General features: G+C 50.5%; 1 protein-coding gene across 1 annotated transcript in view; it reads left to right on the plus strand.

Annotated features, from left to right (window-relative positions):
• LOC114710196 (transmembrane protein 132B-like) overlaps window positions 1-22,558 on the plus strand; it is a 188,567-nt gene that overhangs the window by 50,629 nt on the left and 115,380 nt on the right. The gene's annotated exons all lie outside the window — the stretch shown is intronic.

Consider the following 22,558-nt stretch of genomic DNA (forward strand, 5'->3'; position numbering starts at 1 on the left):
TTTACTTGGGTTCCGGGGATCGAACTCTGGTCCTCCTGCTTGTGTGGCAAGTACTTTACTCATGGATTTTAATGCTGCGTGAAGCTGTGGAGCGTCTCTCGAACCAGAGGAAGGTCAGGGAGCAGGCTGATGTGTCTCCAGCATTTTCTCTGGTAATCTGTCATCCTCATCCCTACCCCTTTTTTAGCGTCAGACACAAAATGGTGCCTCTCAGACTGGACCAGGGGTGTGTTTTGTCTTGCTTAAGGATTGTCTCGGGGGAAAAAATTGGGTACACTGGATAGTTGCTCCTGAGTACTTCACATTTGGATATGTGTGGAATCAGGGGAAGCTATGAAGTATAGCCTTATATTCCCACAGACGTGGGGTACAGTGGGCTAGTATGCACCCCTTTTATGCAAAGCATTGGATCCCGACTTTGCCAAAGCTACTCCCCCAAGTTACCATTTATAATAGCCCTCCCCTGGAGCTTCCCTCAGGCTAGACAAGCCGTTCTCTGTTCCCCAAACTCTGTCCAAGACGGGAGGTATTTCCACAGAATGGTGTCCCCAGTACACAGGGGAGGTGTGGCCCTGTGAATTTGATATTCAAGCGTCATATGTTGGTCCCCAGACTTCACTTGCTGTTGCCTTCGGATCCCCCGGAGGTATTTGTCTTTGTGACCCAGGATCCTGCTAAGAATCAGGGAGGGGCTTCTGAAGGAGCCATTCTGTGAGCACCTCGGAGAGACCGTTCAGCCAGCCTCCTGTCCCTGTGGGATGCTGTAGATTGGAGTCTGTTTCATCCTTAATGAATGAATTGAGCGGCTCCCAGCAGGGGAGGCTTTTACCCAGCAGTTTTCCACTTAAAATCACTCTTTCCTTCTCTCTCTTCCAAATGACGCCTTTGCTCTCAAGAATTAGCCTGTGGCTTTGGGCTCACAGGTCTTACATTGGTGGGGACAGTGATCTCCCCAGCTTGAGCTCTGTTCTCCTAACATAATGTCTGCACCTTCGGCGGCCCCCCCCCCCGCCCCCAAGCATAATGGATGTGCTTGGTAAAAACAAGAGCCATACAGAAGCATCTAGAAAACAGTGACATGGAGGTGCCTGGCCCCCACCCCTTCATCTTTTTCTTTTGTTCTGGAGATTTTCCTCTCTTTGTCTTGGTTGGGGTTCAGGTCAGCCTGGGTTGGAGTAAGGCCTTCCTATTCCACATAGTGGGGGAAAAAAGCCATCTGGCGTGTGTGTGTGTGTGTGTGTGTGTGTGTGTGTGTGTGTGTGAGAGAGAGAGAGAGAGAGAGAGAGAGAGAGAGAGAGAGAGAGAGAGAGGTCTATGATTTCTTTTAATGTGTTGGGCATTTGGAGTTTGTCCTAGCATCAGAGACATCAGTGACCCAGGGCTCCCTATCTGGACCCCACCCCTCCACTGTCAGTGGCTAGGTAAGGTGTCAGGCAGATGGCAGTCCCATTCTGTCTCTTCTGACTGACACAGTCCTTCATTCTGAAAATGAATGTCAGTGGCGTGGAGAAAGCTTGGTCCCCGGGCTGTGGTTAGGACTAGGAATGGAACCTTCAGCAGGTGGGGCCGAGTGAGAGGAGGTTAGACCACTGGATGCCGAGCCTGGGGAAAAGTCATTGGAAGGGGTGTGGGTCTAGCGGGAGGAAGTCAGGTGATTGGGGGTGGGACCTAATGGGAGGAAGTCAGGTGATTGGCGGTGGGACCTAAGGGAGGAAGTCAGGTGATTGGGGGTGGGACCTAAGGGAGGAAGTCAGGTGATTGGGGTGGGACCTAATGGGAGGAAGTCAGGTCATTGGGAATAAGTCCTTGAAAGGGCTAACAGATTTAGATTTTCAAGAAAAGCCAAAAAAAAACAAAAAAAACAAAAACAAACAAAAAAAAAAAAAACGCCGGGCAGTGGTGGCGCACGCCTTTAATCCCAGCACTCGGGAGGCAGAGCCAGGTGGATCTTTGTGAGTTCGAGACCAGCCTGGGCTACCAAGTGAGTTCTAGGAGAGGCGCAAAGCTACACAGAGAAACCCTGTCTCGAAAAACAAAAACAAAACAAACAAAACAAACAAACAAAAAAGCCAGACATCAGGATAGGGGTATGGTTTTCCAGGAGAGCACTCTCCTAGCATGCTGGGTTCCATCCCCAGCACTGTATAAACCAGGCATGGAGGTGAAGGCAAGAGGATCAGGAGTTCAAGGTCATCCTCAGCTATGTAGCAAATTGGAGGCCAGCCTGAGTTATGTGAGACCCTGCCTCAAAAGCAAAACAAACAACAATCCGATAACACAGGTTGTTTCTTGGGAGTTTGGGGGCAACAAGAGAGTAGAGGAAGAGGGGCAGATCATTCCAGACCCTTCTATCTTTTGATGTTTGATACACAGAAACGTTTCATTTATTCAACATTTAAAGCTTTACAATTAAATAAAACAAACAAAACAAAAAACAAAACCAAGAAAATAAAAGAAAAGAAAGGCTCAGAGAGGGCAAAGATTTCCTGGGTATCACACAGCAGTGGGGGAGCTAAGATCAGCATCCCTCCTGCATGTTGCGGACAGAGCTCTGTTTATTTTGTTACCCTGGCAATCTTCCTACGCGCGGCAGCCCGGGGTGGGGTGGGGGTTTGCTTAGGAGAGGCTGTTCGGAACTTGCCCTACCTTTTTAACTAGCGAGCTGGAATGTTTTTACCGGCTGATGGAATTAATTGGATTCCCGCGGCTCCTGCAGGTCCCTCTTGCTCCAGTAGCCTGGAAGCCAGACCCGCCTTCTGCGGGGACCCCAGGCTCCTCGGCGCGTCCCTCAGGTTGGCCTCACCACTTAGCGTTTAGAAGCTTGGCAGCCGCCGCGGGCCAGGTGCAGCGGCTACCCAGTGCTGTGGTACGGAATTCCAGTAACTTCCAGGTCTCCTCACGGCTTCACCTTCCTTCACCGGTGCCAGGAAAAATAATGATTTTTTTTTTTGGCTACAAAAAGCAGGGTGACGAACGCGGGGCCTTTGTGGAGCCAGGCAGGCGGCCCTTCTAGTTCCCTGGCGCAGATGCATTTCAATGACTTTTTTTTTTTCTTGAAGATTAGAGAGAGGGAGAGAGCTGGATCCTGTGTGGGGTCTGGGGCCTGGTCATGAGCTCTTTACCTGTGTCCCTGGTTCCTCAGCACCAGTGGCTCATCAAGATGGCTTGTGGGGCGGGGAGGGGGAGGAGACGACACTCTGCTTCCTAAACCGATGAATGAACACTATCGCCTTCCTGAGACTGAAGGAGAGATGCGGGCATCTGGGAATTAGGCCGTCACTTTGGATTCTCTAGAATGCGTAGACCAGCATGGAATAGCTGATAGCCACACTTGCCTGCATCAGGCATGATGTTTTTTCAGGCAGGGTTTCTCTGTGCAGTTTTGGTGCCTGTCCTAGATCTCACTCTGTAGACCAGGTGTGCCACCGCCGCCCAGCGGGATGGTAAATTTCGAGAAAGGGGTAGAAGCATATGGAACCTTGGCAGCGCTGCTCAAGTTCCGAGTTCCCTCCAGCTCCGCCATCTCCTAAAGAGACATTGTCTCGTCAGAGCCCCAGGGGTCCTGAGCTGTCTCTCTCACCTTCTATAGTGTGAGAAGAGGGAGATGGTAAGGGATGATGGGGTAAGCCGTGGCTGTACCCTCCCTCCCTCCCAGGCCTGTGTTTGTCCTGGAAATTAGATTGTGTATAGTCGTAACCCCTGCGGTCCCACTGAAAATGTGTGTATGTATATGGGGGGGGGGAACATATATGTATATGTTCGTGTGGGTGTGTGCATGTGTGTGCACATCCCTGTGGAGACCACAGGTTGACTACAGGTGTCTTTCTTTATCATTATATACCTTACTTAAAATTTTTTAAAAGACTTATTTATTTGTTTGTTTTTCAAGACTTATTTATTTGTTTGTTTGTTTCTCTGTGTAGTTTTGGTGCCTGTCCTGGATCTCGCTCTGTAGACCAGGCTGGCCTCGAACTCACAGAGATCTGCCTGGTTCTGCCTCCCGAGTGCTGGGATTAAAGACGTGTGCAAATGCCGCCCGGCCCAAGATTTATTTATTTTATGTGTGTGGGTGTTTTGCCTGCATGTATATCTGTGCACCATGTGTGCCTGGTGCCCACAGAGGCCAGAAGAGGGTGTCAGTACCTGGGAACTGGAGTTACAGACAGTTGTGAGCTGCCCTGTGGGTGCTGGGTATCGAACCTGGGTCCTCTGGAAGAGAAGCAAGTGCTCTTAACTGCTGAGCCATCTGACTTACTTTTTGAGACAGCGGCTCTCACTGAACCCGAAGCTTGTTGAGTGACCAGACTGGCTGGCAGTGAGTGCCACAGATCTGCCTGTCTCCAGGGTCGGCAAGCCTCTGCCACATCTTGAAGATGGGACACAGACTCCACTGCTGTTCCCGGCTTTTACACTGAACTCAAGTCTTCCTATTTTGGGGCAAACGCTTTACCCGCTGAGCAGTCTTCCCATCCTGGGTCCCTCTTCTTGAGCTTGCTGTGGTAACTTGCCCAAGTGGAGCCTGGCTGAATTCTGGTAATTTGTTTTGGAGCGGAAGGAAGTAGAACAGGCTGTCCTGAGAAGGAGGAAAAGCCACCAGTTGAGGGCTGTGTGATCGAGCTGGCAACCAACGTTCTACCATAGCCACACCCAGTCAGGCTCCGGGCAGGGACATTTCAGCCCATGGTGGTCTGCGTGCATGCGTGACCGTGGTCCTGTGCAGTGGCTGTCTCAGTTTGTGTAGACACGCTCCATGATGTCCTGTAAGGACATTTGTCAGAGTACGATCGCCTGTCGTGATGCGTGACATGATTGTGTAATAAAGATAAAAATTTAAAAAACAAACATGCATGGAGGCTGTGGGTAATAGTGCCTTCGGCGCAAGCATAATGATGTGAGTTCAAATTCCCAGCACCCATGGAGAAAAATATCTGGGTGTGGCCACGCACATCTGTGGCCCCATTGCTGTGGGTTGGTGGAGAGTCTGGAGGCAAGCTGGGGCTTGCTGGTCCCCAGTTTAGGTCCAGGTTCAGTGAGAGACCCTGACTGGAGGGAATAAAGTGACGTCTAGAGCCAGACTCCATATTGAGTTCCAGTTCCATCCAGTCTGGTTCCCTCAGTGCCCTTTGCACCCACCCCCCTTTTTTTTTCTGAGACAGGGTTTCTCCATGTAGTTTTGGTGCCTGTCCTGGATCTTGATCTGTAGACTAGGCTGGCCTGGAACTCACAGAGATCCACCTGGCTCTGCCTCCGAGTGCTGGGATTAAAGGCGTTTGCCATTGCCACCCAGGGCACATCCTTTTTAGACTGGTCGGAGCTGCAGGTGTACCCCCTCCCACTCCCCCCCCCACCAACCCACCTCAATGTTCAGGGGCTTCTTCTGTTTTCCGTTAATTGATAAGCTGGGATGGCCCCACCTCCTGGGCTCTGGTGGGCACACGATATCCTTACTCAGTGCTCGACCTGAGCACTCCAGTCCTTTGTGTATTTCTGGGGTCTGGCACATGGTGGGCGCCAACACGGCTCTGAGGGCTGATGGATAGAAACACGCTGTCTCATCGCAGGTGGCCCCTTGCCAGTGTGTGCCCTCGGTTCCTGGGTGAGAGCACAGAGTCAGTGTCAAGCCTTTCCCGTTGCCCGGGCAGCTCAGAGCCCACGCTTTGTTGCTGGAGGACTGTGCTGTGGCTGTTTTCCTCGAGCTTGGACGTGAACATCCCCATCTCAAATCAGAGCAGTTGTGATTACATTCTCACGTGCGGGGAGGAGGTGCCCGGGCTCCTGAGACCCGCAGAAGGCTCCTCGCCCGGCCTCTCCACTCCAGAGCTTGCAACCGAGGTGAACAACAGAGGAGTTGGGACTTCTGGTGGCGCGCTGCCTTGGTGTCTCCCATGCTTCTGTCAAGAACGTGAATAAGCCCATCTAATAAACAGAATCTTTCTTTGATCTGTTGGTGCCCTCTCCGTATGGAGCAAATAGATGTTTCTTTACATGTCCCTGGGAAGTACCCAACAGGGACCTGAAAATGCCTTGTCTTTAGTCTTCTAGCACTGATACTGTTGCATTAACAGGGGTCTACAGAGAGAAGGAGAGAATCAAGCATCCAGCAGGTGACGGCACGCCACTGCCTCCTGGTGGGTGTTGGCGGTATTGCAAGCCCACACTCTAGGGTGCTGATTGGGCTGGCTTTGATTCCAAGCCTCCCTGCTGACTCTTGACTTCCACTGAGCCAGAAGCCAAAGCTGTTCCCTGGCGTACAAAAACAAACTCAGAGAGAATGCTAAAAGCCAAACTATGGGACTTTCATAAACTTCACCCTTAGGACTCCCTGACTCTGATTTTAAGAGAACTGTTGAAAATTTGGAGACTATAGAAACGTGCAAAGACTAAAAAATAGGGCCTGGAGAGACAGCTCAGGGGTTAAGAGCACTGGCTGCTCTTGCAGAGGATGAAAGTTCAGTTCCCAGCACCCGCATGGTGGCTCACAACCATCTGTGACTTCAGCTCCAGGGGATTTGACACTCTTTCCTGGCCTCTGCAGGCATGTGCACATGTACACACACACACACACACACACACACACACACACACAAACACAGTGCACACGCCTGCAGAAGCCAGAACACAGACACACACACATACACACACACACAGACAGACATACATATACACACACACAGAAACAGACAGACAAATACACACACACACACACAGAGACAGATAGACACACACACTCACAGACACAAACACTCATATTCCTGATGATTTTCCTAATTCTGAAGGTTCACATGTCTTTTTTTCTTATGCTACATGATATTCTGGCCACATTTCTGTTTATCTTCAAGTGTGATTTTTGAAGGCTGTATAGTGCTTCATTTCAAGGGCACACTTTGGCCCTCTATTTTTGTATATCTAGGTCATTTCTGGGTTTCAATGCCTTAGGTGTGTTGCAGCGAACTCTCTTATTATTTCTTACAAAATCTTCGGTTAGGAGAATACTTCCTGGGCTAAGGATATGAATACGTTTCAATGTTTTGATCCTCGTTGCCAAATTAACTTTCAGAAAGATTATCTGTTGACATCCCCTCCAACAATATGCAAGTATTTTTTTCTTTGCACCTTCCGTAGTAGTAATTATTATAATTTCAAAAAGTCAAGTTGATAATTCCCAATTATCCTCGACTTCTGTGGCTGTGTGACCGTTAATGAAGCTCTGACGGGTTGGAGAGGAAGGCAGCACACTCCTCCTCACCCAAGTACTCATCTGCCACTCACGCCCAGAAAGGATGCACCACACCCCCAGTGAGAGGAAAGCCTCAGAAACCATGGCTACGGATGGCAGCTGCTTGCACTTGACATTTCATCGGAGCTTTCCCACACATCAGTAAGAAACACCCCCCCTCCCAAATGCCATCACCAGGTTCCTGAACTCTTTATAGATATTCACTGCCATGGGTCTCTGCTGAGACATCCCTGTAAAAACTATGTCCCTCCTCTGTATTTTGTTGTCCTAGAATAATGGCTGCCCTATTAGCTTTGACTTGTCCACTGCACACAGCCTATAGTCACCTGGCTTGTGGGCATGTCTGTGGGGGCATGTCACGATGGTTAGTGGATGCAGGAGAAACCAGCCCACTGTGGGCGGCACCATCCCTAGGCAGGTGGCCTTGGGCTGTATAAGGAAGCAGCCGGCAAGCAGCATCCTCTTTGGTTTCTGCTTCATATATTTTGCTTGAGTTCTTCCCCTAACTTCCCTCCACGGTGAACTGCAACTTAGAACTGTGAGTTAAAATAAACCTGTGAAACCTCTTACCCTCTTAACTGGCCTTTGGTTGGAGTGTTTGATCGCATTTACAAAGTGACATGAATACAGTGTCCTATCAGCTGCTGTGACAAAACATCCCAACAAGGGTGACCTAGAGGAGACACAGTGTATTTTAACTCTCAACTCCCAGTCACCGTCCATCACTGTGGGGATGTCAAGGCAGGACTTGACGTGGCTTAATCACATCACAACCACAGCCGAGGGCAGAGAGAGAATGCCTGCGTGCGTGCTTGCAGCCAGCTTACTTTCTGCTCTTTTATACAGTTGGGAACCCAAACCTCAACTTGCTACACCAGTTAACCTAAGACAGTTCCCCACAGACATGCCCACACATTACCCCTGTCTGGACATCCCTTATTGCAACTCCCTGCCCAGTTTTGTCAAATTGACAGCCAAGGTTAACCATCACAGACAGAATACCCAGTAACTGAGTTTGGGGTCATTTTAAATCCCAGCCCCTGATCCTGTAGTGACCTATTGGGTTTAGATGTCACATGCCCCCTGCTGTGGGATGATCTTTGTGTGCGCTGTGAATATGTGTTGCTACCATTGGTTAATTAGGAAGCTGCTCTGGCCTGTGGCAAGACAGGTTCTAGCCAGGTGGGAAATCCCAGCAAAGATACAGGGAGAAGGAAGATGGAGTCAGGGGAGACACTGAGCACTGCCGGGGGGTGGGGTAGGGGAGGAACAAGATATAATGGAACACAGGTAAAGCCACAAGACATATGGGGGTATGATTAGTAGAAATGGGTCAATTTAAGATAAAAGAGCAAGTTAGCAATAAGCCAGAGCCATAGACCAAAGATTTTATAATTAATATTAAGCCTCTGACTGGTTATTCAGGAGCAGGTGGGTGGAGAGATTCATCTGTCTATTTTATAGTCCTCCGCAGGCTTGGGTGTTTGGACACTTGGTTTCCAGCAGGTGGCGCTGTTTCAGAAGGTTGTCGGGGCCTTTAGGAGGCGGAGCCTTGCTGGAGGAAGTGGTCATTGGAGGTATGCTACTCCCTGGTTGCAGGCCTAGGGTCACCTCCTGGCTCAATTCCTGCCCTCACAACTTTCCCACCGGTGTGGACTGGATCCCCCTCAAACTGCGAGCCTGCTTCCTTGAGTATCGGTTACATCATTGAGAGGACATGGAGACTGGAGGATCCAGGGGCCTGTGGAGGACCCGAGCGGGGGGTCTTCAACCTTTGTAATTACAGCAGAGTGAGACTTTAGATTCAACAGGTGGCAGCCACTGGTGGCTCAGCTGAGGTGGAGAGAGATGCCCGGGCCATCGCTCAGATCTCAGGAGGCTTAGGCATCAGTTGCTATCTATCTATCTATCTATCTATCTATCTATCTATCTATCTAAATTATTTTTATTTTATGTGCATTGGTGTTTTGTGTGCATGTGTCTCTGTGTGAGGGTGTCAGATCTTGGAGTTACCGACAGTTGTAAGCTGCCATGTGGGTGCTGGGAACTGAAGCTGGGTCCTCTGGAAGAGCAGCCAGTGCTCTTAACTGCTAAGCCATCTTTTCAGCCCCAGTTGTTAGATTTTCCACCTTTGGCTTTTCCTGGGCTGACTTCATGATATTATTAATATTAATATTAATAATTATTGTTTTGCCTCATTTGAATTAAAATTTTCTATTTAGGGGGTGGAGAGATAGCTCAGTGGTTAAGAAAGCGTGCTTGCTGCTTTTGCATAGGACCTGGTTTTCATTTCTTTGTTGGGTGGTTCACAACTGTCTGTAACTCCAGCTCCAGGGATCTGACGCCCCCTTCTGGCCTCTGCTTGCTTCAGGCATTCACATGGTATGCAGACATACGTGCTCATACATATTTAAAAAAAAAAAAAAAAGAAGAAATCTTTTTTTTTCTTCTTTTTTTTTTTTTCCCTCCGGAGCTGAGGACCGAACCCAGGGGCTTGTGCTTGCTAGGCAAGCGCTCTACCACTGAGCTAACTCCCCAACCCCCAAAAGAAGAAATCTTAATTAAAAAGAATGTATTTAGAAATAGAGCCAGGCCTGGCATCATCCCAACTACTCAGGAGGCTGAGGCAGGTGGATCACAAATTCCAGACCAGCATGGGCAATGAACGTAGGGAGGCTCTCCCTTAAAATCAAGGAGTGGAAAGTAGGCTGGGGTCTCGGGGAGAGACAGAGTGCTTGTCTAGCGTGTGCAAAGCCCTGGTTCCATCTCCAGCACCCCCACCTGCTTTTACTGAAATACACTTATTTTAAGAGCAGACTAATGTCATAAGTAGAAGCCAGTACCCCACACAGCCAAGATAAAGCCAGATCCAGCAAGCCTGGGGACCCCAGTCCCTGCTCCGTTCCTGCTCACATGCCACACGCAGCCCAGGATGGGGAAGGGTGAGGAGGGGAGGGACTTTGTGACTGTGGGACTCCCTGTTCTTGGACACCCCATGTCCATGCCTATTGGGACCTGGATTCATCTGGCAAGGACAGGTCTGGGGAGGCCTCGAGTGCCAAGCCATGGAGCTCCTGGGTTGGCGAGGGACCCACTTGGATACTCATAGGTGGGTTATGTACGCCCTCAGCAGTTCCCAGAGCAGAGTATATCGACAAACTGAGCTTGGTGGCACAAGCCTGCCGTCCTGGTCACATGGGAGGCAGAGGTGTGTGTGTGTGGTGTGTGGATCGCAAGTTCAAGGCTTATCTGGGTTATAGAGGGAGTTTGAGGCTGGTCCAGGCAACTTAAGGGAGACTTTTCTGGGAACACAAAGTAAAAACAGGGCTGAGGAGGATGTGGCTCAGTGGTAGAACACTTCTTAGCATGCACGAGTCCCTAGGTTTACCCCAGTACCACACACACACACACACACACACACACACACACACACACACACACGCACACATGCACGCACGTACGACCCCATTCCCCCGCAGTTGGTCAGAGTCAGTGGGAAGGGCGTATGTCCCTGGGTGTCACCCAGTCTCTCAGTGGGTGCCCTGTGGCTTCTGTTTCTTGGGAGGTGTCCATCATTTAAGTTCCCATGAGCTCTCAGAATAAAAAAAAAAATGGGTTGGCATCACATCCAGGTGGCGTGTGCAGTCGGATTATTTTTATTTATGATCTCTGAGTCACTCCCCATCTCCATGGTGATGGATGTGCTGAAGGCAGAGGGAAGGAGTGAGTCCCCACATTAGTAAATGACCCAGCGACAGGGAGAAAGCCCCCCAAACACATTAAGGATTAATTGAGTACCGCAGCCCTGCCAGGCCGGTCATCACCCCCCACCCTCCCGTTACTGCTGATGGTGCTTCCATTTCTAGAATGTTCTAAATAGACCTCAGCACATCTGTTTGCATTTGAATGTCCTTCTTATCTCAAATGCAGCCAGATGCAGAGGGTCGGGGATGGTCTCCTGGACAGCTGGGATATGCTCTTCACCATAGACTGTTCCAGAAGCTCTTCATGATGCGGATTAGTGCATGGATACCCATATAAATGTGTAGTTTATTTTACTTGCTTGAATAGATACAAAACAATCTTTATGGTGGGAATACAACTTTATTTGGAGGGCCAGGTACCGTGTCTCCTTAGTTAAGAAAAAAAAAAAAAAAAAAGGAAAGAAAGAAAGAAACCAGCCATGGTTGGCTTACCTTCAGTCTCAGAAGTCAGGAGGCAGAAGCAGGTGGATCTCTGTGTATTCAAGGTCAGCCTGATCTATATAGCAAGTTCAGGCCAGCCTGGACTACAGAGTGAGACCCTGGTATTAATGGCAAAAGGATGACATGTATATGGTGACCACTGTGTCCTCTCTTGCCCTTAGCAGCATAACCCTTAATAATGTCCTGTTCTCCAAAGACGGCTCCCATTTGGACGATTGCTGTGTGTTTTTTCTTATTTTATGCCCTCTCTGTGCCCTTCTCCAACTTGATTCCTTCTTGTCTCAGAAAGAAGCCCTCTGAGTCTGGCGTTGCTCATTCTTTGGCTGTTCTGGGGTTTTGTCCCCGGGTTGCTCTTCCCTCTTTGTGAATTGTATGTATGTGGGGTCATGATCTCAGTGTCCTTGATGAGGTTGCTCTCGTCCTTAGTGTAGTTAGTGTCTGGGTGACTCCTCTGTTCTTACGATCAGTGGTGACCCTGCCCTTTCTCAAGCCGCTTACCACTTCACACTGGGCAAGGCGGCACCAGCCTCCAGGATCCACTTTGCAGGCATACAGCCGGCGGCAGCTGACATTGTTGCTCACATCTGCACGTCTTTGTGGGGACTGGCTGAGATCCTGGTGGAAGAGAAGGAAGCCCGGTACGGGGCCTGGAGGGCACAGTGCCACCTGCCTTCCCCCAGGCCACACCCACCAGCCTGGGGCCCCCGTGGGCGTCATCGCCTCCCCAGCCCACCAGTGACTTGTAGGGTACATTTGTGAGTCGTCTAGCTTTTCCCTCTCTTTTTTGCTTATTTTTATGTGTGCGTGCGTGCGTGCGTGCGTGCGTGCGTGTGAGTATGTGTGTGTGTGTGTGTGTGTGTGTGTATCTGTGTACCTGTGCATATGTGCACAGGTGTGCATGCACCTGTGCGCACGGGTGTGTGGTGTTTAGAGGTCATCATTAATGTCTCCTTAATCACCCTCCATGTTGTTCTTCCAGGCAGCATCTCTCTGTCTTTGTCTCTCTGTCTCTCTGTCTCTCTGTCTCTCTGTCTCTCTCTCTTCCTGTGATCCTTGAGCTCATGGATTTGGCCAGGGTCACCGAGCCCCAGGGTGATGCCTGTCTCTACCTCCCTGTGCAGATGTTACTGATGTCTGCCACCATGCAGTGCTTATCTGTGTTCAGGGGTTCAAACACAGGCCCTCCTGCTTGAATAGTCAGCACTTTACTGACGGGGCCATCTCCCTGATCCTTGTCTTTTTTTTTTTTTTTTTTTTTTTTTGAGACAGTGTTTCTTTGTGCAGCCCTGATTGTCCTAGAACTCTTTCTGTAGCCTAGGCTGGCCTCAAACTCACAGAGATCCGCCCGCCTCTGCCTTCCGAGTGCTGGGATTAAAGGCGTGCGCTATCATCACCCGGCCAGTCCTAGCCTTTTTTATTCCAACCTCTGTTAGCTGTTTGTGGGTTGAATTCTTGCCCTGCTCATAGGTTCCCCCTTTGGCACCCTCCCCGAGGAGGTCCTTCTGTGTCACACCTGAAATGTGCTGTCGAAGGGAACAGAGCAAACCTAAGGTGACAAAGGGGCCACATGGGAGAGACTCCCAGGTTACTAAGGAGACACTCTGTGCCTGCGGTGGGTGTGGCAAGTTTCCTAGATGAACAGTTCCTCAGAATTGGGGGTTCTGAAGAATGAGTAGGAGTCGAGCAGATGTTAACCCCAGCTTCCTAGCTTCAGAGATTGCCTGTTGTTTTGAAACCTTTGGATAAAAAAAATTTTTTTAAAGGCAAATGCCAATGAAATTGACAAATGTTCTTTTAGTATGCACGGGGTGGGGGTGGTGGGGCTTGACTCTGGCAATTAGTGTTGGAATTGAGAACAAGGCGGTGGTGGGGACCGTTTGGCGTTTGTTCTTTTATTTGAGCACATTGCCTGTGTCGCTTGGATGTTTGAATAAAACGTAAAGAAAAACAACACAGCCTTTATCCTTCCGACCACGGCTTCCCGGGCTTCTGCTCCGACCTCCACAGGGTCCCGAGACTCTCGCGGGTAAGGACCCCTGTCACCTAGGGCCGTTCTCCAAGCTTGTTTTCAGACCTCAGTTCCGATCGGCGTAGGCCCTGGATGAATCGAGCCAAGTGCAGGCGATGAGCTGTCTATCCGGCTCCATCCTAATGGCCCCAGACGGGAGCGGTGGCTGTGACCCCGGATTGTGCTGCCCCACCATCATGGATGATCGATGGCAGGCTGGGGGTTCTGGGGAGGGTGCCGCTTCTCTGTGGATGGCAGTGAGAGAGGTTTGGATAGACGTGGTGGTGGAGTGTGACTTCAGGGGCCTGTCAGTCAAGCAAAGCCTTTGGCTTTGACTCCCACCCTTGTGGGTACCACTGTCTGTCAAACTGGCAGAGGCCCTGGTGTCTGTCCTGACAGCTGGCGCAATCGGGGTGGTTTCAGAGCTGAGAGGCCACTGGCCGTCCACAGATGTGCCCGAGGCTCCGGTCTGCAAGAGGGTGGTGGGAGAGTGGGGTGTGGGGCCAGGCAAGGGTGCGGCTGTCCCCATATTAGGTAGATTTTGAGGAAGAGACACGCTTGGAAAGGTCCGGGGTGGGAGTGTCCCATTGCAGGCATCCCAGGCTGTACTGAATTTCTTCGAGGACATACATGCCCAGGGCCCACCCTCCATCCCCAAGTCTCTGCAGTTGCAACTGAGGTAAGCCAAGGCCTTTAGGGTAGGGCCTTTATCCACTCTGATAATGTCCTTACATGAAGATGAAGACAGAGCCTGGAGTGATGTATCTACCAGCCAAGGGACGGACACACAGGGAGCCTGGAAGGGAGGACAGAGGTGTGGGGTAGACAGTCATCTCCAGCACTTCAGCAGTGGCACATCCCTGCTGGCACTTTGATTTTGCACTCTAAGTCCCCAGAACTGAGGGGTAGTGGGATGGCTGTCCTAAGTTAATGTCAGTCTTGCCAAATGCCCCCGCTGTATCACGGCTCTCCTCCTCCTCCTCCTCCTCCTCCTCCTCCTCCTCCTCCTCCTCCTCCTCCTCCTCTTCCATGCTGGGGATGATGGGAGTCAGGCCTTCACACATGATAGGCAGGTCTCAACACCCCCAACCCTCTTTTCACTTTTAATTGTGAGAAGTTGCCCAGGCTAGACTTGAACTCACTCTGTAGTCCAGGCAGCCCTTGAACTTGTCACCTTCTTGCCTCTGCCTTCGGAGTAGCTGGGGTGCCTGTACTTCCCAGCCTGGTCTATATCGACCAATTCTACCCCCTCAGTCACCCCAAGAGGTCAGTTCTGCCACCATTTGACAGATAGGAAAACTAATGCACGAAGACACTAAGTGAGTTTAGATATGAGAGGGCCTCAGGGCTCTCCTCAGAGGGGGCCTGGAGCTTTCTTGGAAACTGTAGTAGCCTGAAGTATGACGTGTAGATTCACTTAACACTCTCTCTCTCTCTCTCTCTCTCTCTCTCTCTCTCTCTCTCTCTCTCTCGGTTTCTTTACTTTTATTTTATGTGTATGGGTGTTTTGGCAACATGAGTATCTGCACCAGAGGGCACTATATTCCCCGGGGCCTGGTGTTACAGATGGATGGTTGTGAACCGCCAAGTGGGTGCTGGGGAATTGAACCCAGGTCCTCTGGAACAGCAGCTGGTGTTCTTAACCACGGAGCCATCTCTCCAGCTTGGCCATGTGTGAATTGAATTTCCAGTCTCAAAGGGCAAAAGCCATCCCAGGCTTGCTGGGTCCTCCTTGCTCCACCACAGGGGCACGGGCTGCTTGCTAGGGGTCCCCACTCTCCACCTGCAGTCTGGTCCTGGCCAGAGGCAGGTCTGCCTCTGCCACGGGATGCGCCCAGGCAGACAGCGGCTATCTCATTGGTCAGAAAAGTCACATGACTCCAGGGTGCGCCAGGAAACCGGGGAGTGGCTCCTGCCTGAGACTCTGGGGCGTCTGGGGCGAGGATGCCCCTTGGAGGGTTGGACCCAGAGTTTTCCTTTCCTTGCTGCTGGGCAGCGAGGAGGAGAGGGGAGGGGAGCCCGGAGGGGAGGAGCCTGGTGACCGGCTAAGGCAGAAGGAGAAACAAAACAAAACAAAACGTCCTGGGCCCTCACATCTTCTCAGAGCCATAGAAGTGATTTCCATGACAACTGTTCAACCGGAGAGTTAGGCAATTCTGTGAGAGGGAGAGGAAACCCCGGGAGCCATGCCACAGAGAACGCAGGCTGGGGGTGGCCTTGGGGGTGGAGAGGGGAAAGTGTCTCCACTGGGGGGGGGCAGCCCCCTGAAGGGAAGACTCTTGCCCTCCAGCCCCGGGAAAAGTGAGAGCAGTTGGGGTGGGGGGAGTGAGAGGAAGGAGGAAGGGGAGGAGGAGGCAGAAGCAGATAAGAGCGGGTGGTAGCTCACCCTTGGCTGTGGCTGGCTCCCGGCACCACTGGCTAGGTACGGCTGCAAGGACAGAGTTTTGAAATGTTGTCCCATAGGATTAAAATTCAGGAGACATTAAAAACACAGCGCGTGGGAGGTGGAGGCAGGAGGATTAGAAGTTCAAGGTCACCCTCAGCTGCAGAGTGGGTTTGAAGCTAGCCTGGGCTGCCAGAGACCCTGTCTCAAAACAAAACAACAACAAGGATGAAATTAGCCTCGAGGAGAGGCTGGAAGGGGCCCCACGTGGGAGTGGGGTGGGTGGGTTCAGAGATAGTGAATAGAGTTCCCAGCCATCTACTTAAGGCTGTGTGGCTTTAGATAAAGTCCCTTGACCACTCTGAGCCTCAGATTTTTTTTTTTTTTCTCAGACAGGGTTTCTCTGTGTTGTTTTGGAGCCTGTCCTGGATCTCGCTCTGTAGACCAGGCTGGCCTCGAACTCACAGAGATCCTCCTAGCTCTGCTTCCCGAGTGCTGGGATTAAAGGCATGTGCCACCACCACTGGGCACCTCAGACGTTTTTTAGCACAAAGGGAGTCACCAGGAACTCCTGAGCAGGCCCCATGAGACCACACACTGGTGTAAGTGCTGGCTTCCAAGCAGGAAGCCTTAGACATCCTTCCTCCTCTGGGTCTGTCTCCCTTTCCCTTTGCTCTCTGAGTGTGAGCGTATTTCATCCACTCCTGAAAAAACCTCAGAGTCCAGGGGAGATCCAGCACTAGCCAGCGCCTTCCACTTTGGGCAGCAGTTTGCATTCTTCGATATCTGGGTACAGTTCCATTTTGTCAGCTTTCCCATGAGCCCCCTGCTTTAGACGTCCCAGGGGACTTGGCTCTTCAAGACCTGGACACAGGCTCTTCTGTCACAGGCGGGGCGTGGTTGTCCTTCTCCCAAAAGCAGGTGCTATTTCCTCAGCAAACCCTCCGGGTCAGATTGCAGCCAAGCTTTTTGAGCGTCAGGAGTCCAGTCTGGGATCTATGTCAACCCATTGGTAGGTCTCAGCATCATCTTCTGGAGACGTGTCTCCGACGTCTGAAAGTTGAACGAGAAACCGGAGTCACCTCTGTTAGACTCGGGTTCCTGCTCTGTGCCTATTAGCTGGGGTGTGACCGGAAGATGCCCAGCTGTCCTTGACAAAGGACCAGACGTGATAGGAACCAGGAAGATACAGAGGATGAATAGTTGGCCGCGGAAAGGCGTAATTACTGTGGCTGTCAGTCTCTGTAATGAAGTGTCGATGGGGCCACATCCAGGCCATAAATTACTGGGGAAGGATGAGGGCGGACGTGCCAAAGCTGTCTGCGGTGCGTCTTGGTATGTGCAGGAATGGGGAGCATCCATTCCCTGTCTCAGGGAGACACGGGACACAGGCAGCGTGGTCTGGGGAGACACGAGACCCTAGTGGTGTGTGCTGGGGAGATGATTTGGTTCCGAACCACATTTACCACTGATGGAAGTTTCTAGGGTTTTAGGACAGAATTTGCTAATAACGTACTCATTTTGCTGATGAAAAAACCAAGGCCCAGGGAAGGGAGTGGAGTCTTCAGAACTTCCAGGCTGGGACTCAGATGTCCACCTTTTGCCTGTGGTTTGTGGCTCCCTCCACCCTCTGCCCCACTTAGGCTCACCCAGCCTTTGCACACCCCACCCCTGTTTCTTAGGGATACAGTGCTCACCCATAGGAACAGATGAACATGGTGTCTGTGTCCCAGAGTTGAGGCTTTAGTCTTGTTATTTCCATGGTCCCCCCCTCCCCAAATAGACTCACATGATCCAAATGTTCAGTAGGGATGAGCTGAGGATTAGATCATGTGTCTTCTGGGAGGATGAATGAACTAGGCATTTTTTTTTTTTTTTTTTTTTTTGGGACAGGGTTTCTCTGTGTAGCTTTGTGCCTTTCCTGGATCTCACTCTGTAGACCAGGCTGGCCTCGAACTCACAGAGATCCGCTCGCTGCCTCTGCCTCCCGAGTGCTGGGATTAAAGGCGTGTGCCACCACCGCCCAGCGGCATCCTTGTTTTAAGTGAAATGAGCCAGACTCAGAAAGGCAACCAGTGTGTGCCTATAAGAGGTTCTCAACCTGTGGGACATGACCCCTTGTGTGCGTGTGTGTGTGCGTGCGTGTGTGTGTGTGTGTGTGTGTGTTAATGACCCTTTGCAAGGGTTGCATATCAGATATCCTGCATATCAGATATTTACATTATGATCTGTAACAGTAGCAAAATTACAGTTATGAAGTAGCAATGAAGGTGATTGATTTTATGGTGGGGAGGGTCACCACAACACGAGAAACTGTGTTAAAGGGTCGCAGCATCAGGAAGGTTCAGAACTGCTGGCTTAGAGGGAGTGTAGGCAGAACAGAGGGGAAAATAAAGAATTATTGGGGTGCAGAAGGGGAGATCGGGGTACAGCAGAGGGAAGTAAGGAAGAACAATGGAGGAAGAGGAATGGCCGGTGTGTGTTGTGTTCGCGTAATGAAACGCTGTGGGGAAACCCTGCTCTGCACAATTAACATACAAACCCAAGAGATAATAAGAAAGAGGATCTTCTCTCTCACCACCACCATTCCCCAGCTTCCTGGCCTTTCCCCAGAGGCCGCCCGGAGATGTTCTCCCAGGAAGCTGTCTCTCCTTGCTTCTGTTTGCTGACTCAGTTGCTCATGCATTGGTGTTTTTAGTACCTTCCGTGTGCCTGGCTCTGCTGAGGGCGTCCAGCACAGCCCTGTGCACACACTGTTGCGCTGAGTGAACCTCTCTGGACTTTTCTAGTCCGGATGCAAAGCCTTAATTCTTCCCTCCTGATGGCCATGCTGCCTTCTGCAATGTGGGTGAAGCTCCTGAAAGACACTGAGATGATTTTTATGTGTGTGTGTGTGTGTGTGTGTGTGTGTGTGTGTGTGTGTGTGTGCGCGCGCGCGCACCTGCTTCCTATATGTGCACCATGTGTATAAAGTGCCCGTGGAGGTCAGAAGAGGGCATTGGATCCCCTGGATCTGGAGTTACAGATGCTTGTGAGCTACTGTGTGGGTGCTGGGAATGAACCCCAGTCCTCTGCAAGAGCAGCCAGTGCTCTTAGCCACTGAACCATCATCTCTTCAACTGCCCATCGGCCTTGTTTTCAGGACGGGATCTCTTAGGTATCCCTCCAGTAGGCTGGGCTAGCTGGCCACTGGGCCCTAGAAATCGATGTGTCTCCATCTCCCTCGAGAGATCTGAGATTACAAACTTCCACCACAACACCTGGCTTTTTGCACGGGCTTGAGGGAACAGAATCAAGGCCCCGTGCTTGTAAAGCAAACACTTTAGCTGCCCGAGTCATCCCCTAGCCTGGTGTCTAGACTGTCTTTTTCTTTCTCTGCTCGTAAAGGATGCTGCAGGATCCTTGTACGCATTCTCCTTAGGAGTTTTGCCACATTATCTCCCACCCACCTGGAGACCTTTAATACTGTAATGACATCTACAAAACCCCCTTTCCTTGTTCTGGGACAGAATCAAGCTGTGTAGCCCAGGCTGGTCTTGAACTTGCCATCCTTCTGACTCTGTTTCCCAAGGCATGCACAGTGATTCCTAGCTCTGAAAACCCTTGAGCCACCTGAGACAACAGGCCCATGGACTTGGGGATGAACACGTGGATATCTTTCGGGAGCACAGTTTGACACTCTCTCTTCTAGTCTCCATAAAGATAATGAAATGACTTCAATTTCTAGCACTGATGTGATGATAACGTACCATTTTCCGCACTTTTAAAAACACATGTAGATCAATATACTTAAGAAATCAGAAAAGGCCTTTAATCTGCTTCCTAGCTTGCCCCCGGGGATGCTTCTTCCCTGGTTTGACATTTAAACAGAGAATGCAGGCAGTGTTGGTAGAAGGATGAAGCCCAGCTCAGGAAGAGGCAGCAGAAACTAAAAGCTTCCTCTTCTCCATTGCTTGAAGTTAAGGGCTTGGCCACCTTAGAGCTCTTTAGAAAGGACGATAGAGAAGCCAGAGCAAACCCAGGGCCCAAACCGTCTCTTCTGGGAGACCCTAGGGACTGTGTGGTGCATGCATTCTGTTGTTACACTCCGTAATCTGTACCTTCCAGAACTTCTACCCATCCCATAGAGATTTCCTTTTCTTTTAGAGAACCCCAGCCCTTCTGGTCTGGGTGGCATCTCATTGTGTGCTCACTGTTGGTTGCTCTGACTGCTGCTGTAGTCATGCTGTGAGGGAACCCTCAGCCACCCTTCACACATTACATCCATGTTTTTTTTTTTGTTTTAATAATTAAAAAGGGTTTATTAAATTGTATGTGCCTGCATATTTTGCATGCATGTAAGTATGTCTGTGTGCTGTGTCCTCACGTGGCCTGCCTTCTATGACCTGTCTGTCACCTCTATTTTACAAGGGATGGCCACTGAAGTTCTGGAGGGTTTATGATGTACCTGAAGCCACCAAGCTGGGATTCCCCTGTCTCCGTTTTTCGTGTGTGTGTGTGCGTGTGCGTGTGCATGTGTGTATGTGTCTGTGGAGGCCTGGAGATGATGTCAGGAATCGTCCTCTATTCCTTTTCTGTCTTACTGATTGAGGCAGGGTCTCTCAATCAAACCCAGAGCTCCTGATACAGTGAGTGAGTCGCCTCCCTAGCCAGCTTGCTCTGGGGATCCCCTGACTTTGCCTTCTCAGGCTGGGATTGCAGGCAGAGGCTCTGCCCGTTGCAGGACTGTGGGGATCCAAGCTCCTGCCCTCATGCTTGCGCACCGAGGGTTTTCACCGTTGAGCCGACACTCCAGCCTGGCAGCTGGGGTCTTTACTTGTGTCTAGCGCTGTATCAAGAGGGCCATACTGCTTTCCAATGCCACTTAGGACAGTGTCTGACTACTCACATGCCTGTTATTTTCCAGGTTTAATTATTTCAGGTGCTTTACAGTATTTATGCATCCACGTCTGAGAACAGCCCTCCTGTGAAATGGGTACTTTTTTTTTTTTTTTTAAAGATTTATTTATCATGTATACAGCATGTATGACTGCAGGCCATAAGAGGGCGCCAGATCTCATTAAAGATGGCTGTGAGCCACCATGTGGTTGCTGGGAATTGAACTCAGGACCTCTGGAAGAACAGTCAGTGCTCTTAACCTCTGAGTCATCTCTCTAGCCCCCCCGAAATGGGTACTTTTTAAAATCATCTTAATTTACACATTCTGAAGCACAGAGACATCAAGTGACTTGATCAGGGTCACCCAGCTTCTCCCAAGTCTTCATGGCTCCAGGAAGCATCCAGGCTCCAGCCACCAAGACTTGGAGGGATGAAGACAGACTTTCTGAGACTGTAGTCACTGTAGTAGCAAAGGCCACCTTGGGGCCCTTCTCGAGGCTCTGGGATAGGGCATCCCCTGGCCACAATGTTCCATTGTTCAATTATAATCTATCGTGCTTTTTGTCATTCCTAAGTCACAGCTCTGCAAGCCACCGAGGTGCCTGGGTGTGTGACAGCGATGGTTTCTTCAGTAGAATGTGTGGGTTTGATCTGTTTTGGAATCTAAAACTGGAACAAAATGTAAACCAGCGTTCAGCACATCTCGGCTGGTGCTGAGGCCGTCACTCATTCCAGTAGCTCTTTCTGCTTCTACGACAACGGACTTCCTAATGGCAGGCACTTGCGAAGGCCAGCTTCAATTTCCAGTCATTGTCGACTGATGGAGCCTGTCTCGAACATTATGTAACATTCCCAGCATGCAGAGAGGGCAGAGGACGTTTTGATGAAAACTGAGCGGCCAGTACCCAACTATAGTCATAGAACATGCCGGTTCCAATGGGTGGATGGAGGCTTCCACGTGTTCTAGGCTCCTGTCTGCATGATTTCATGATTCCCCCTCTTCCCTCGGGATCATCATTGTTTGAATTCAGCCTGTTTTCTTTGTATAATTTTTGATTCCATCTTAGGTATATGATGTTTTTTTTTTCCCCTGAGACAGGGTTTCTCTGTGTAGTTTTTGGTGCCTGTCTTGGATCTCGCTCTGTAGACCAGGCTGGCCTCGAACTCACAGAGCTCTGTCTGTGAGTGCTGGGATTAAAGGCTTGCGCCACTGCTTCCCGGCCCTGTCTATGGGTGTTTTGCCTGCTTGTATGTGTACCTCATGTATGTAGTGCTCACAGACACTAGAAGAGGGCATTAGATCCCCTGGAACTGGAGTTACAGACAGTTGTAAGCTGCTGTGTGGGTGCTGGGAATCGAACCAGGGTCCTCTGCAAGAGCAGCCAGTGTTCCTAACCCTTGAGCCATCTCTCTGGCCCCTCAGCAGGTTTTCTTAAGTATGTTGGCCACACATGTTACCCTAAGTTGCGTTACGTTTCGTGCATGTCTAGAAACTTTCTGTAAAGGGTGCGGCTTCTGCAGCGTGCTTCTCTGCAATGTCCCCAGGGCTCACCCAAAGTCCCCAGGGCTGGTTGTGTGTGGCTGTTTTTCTGTGGTGTAAAATTTGTGCGTCTGACACACCTCTTTCCCCTTCACCCCCATGCAGCCCATCTCCTGTGGCTGCTTGTCTATTCTCTCTCTGACAAATGATGTCATAGAGAATGTTCTGGAACATTCCATTGGGCAGAAAGAAGGGCAAGAACTCTCCAGAGCCTGAACTTGGGGTTGGAGATGCTGGAGTCTTGGGTGTGCAAGGTAGAGAGGTCTGAAGACAGAGTTGTGACTGTGAAGGAAGTCACTCCGGGGGC

Source organism: Peromyscus leucopus, chromosome 23 (genome assembly GCF_004664715.2).
Source record: "Peromyscus leucopus breed LL Stock chromosome 23, UCI_PerLeu_2.1, whole genome shotgun sequence".
Taxonomy (NCBI): domain Eukaryota; kingdom Metazoa; phylum Chordata; class Mammalia; order Rodentia; family Cricetidae; genus Peromyscus; species Peromyscus leucopus.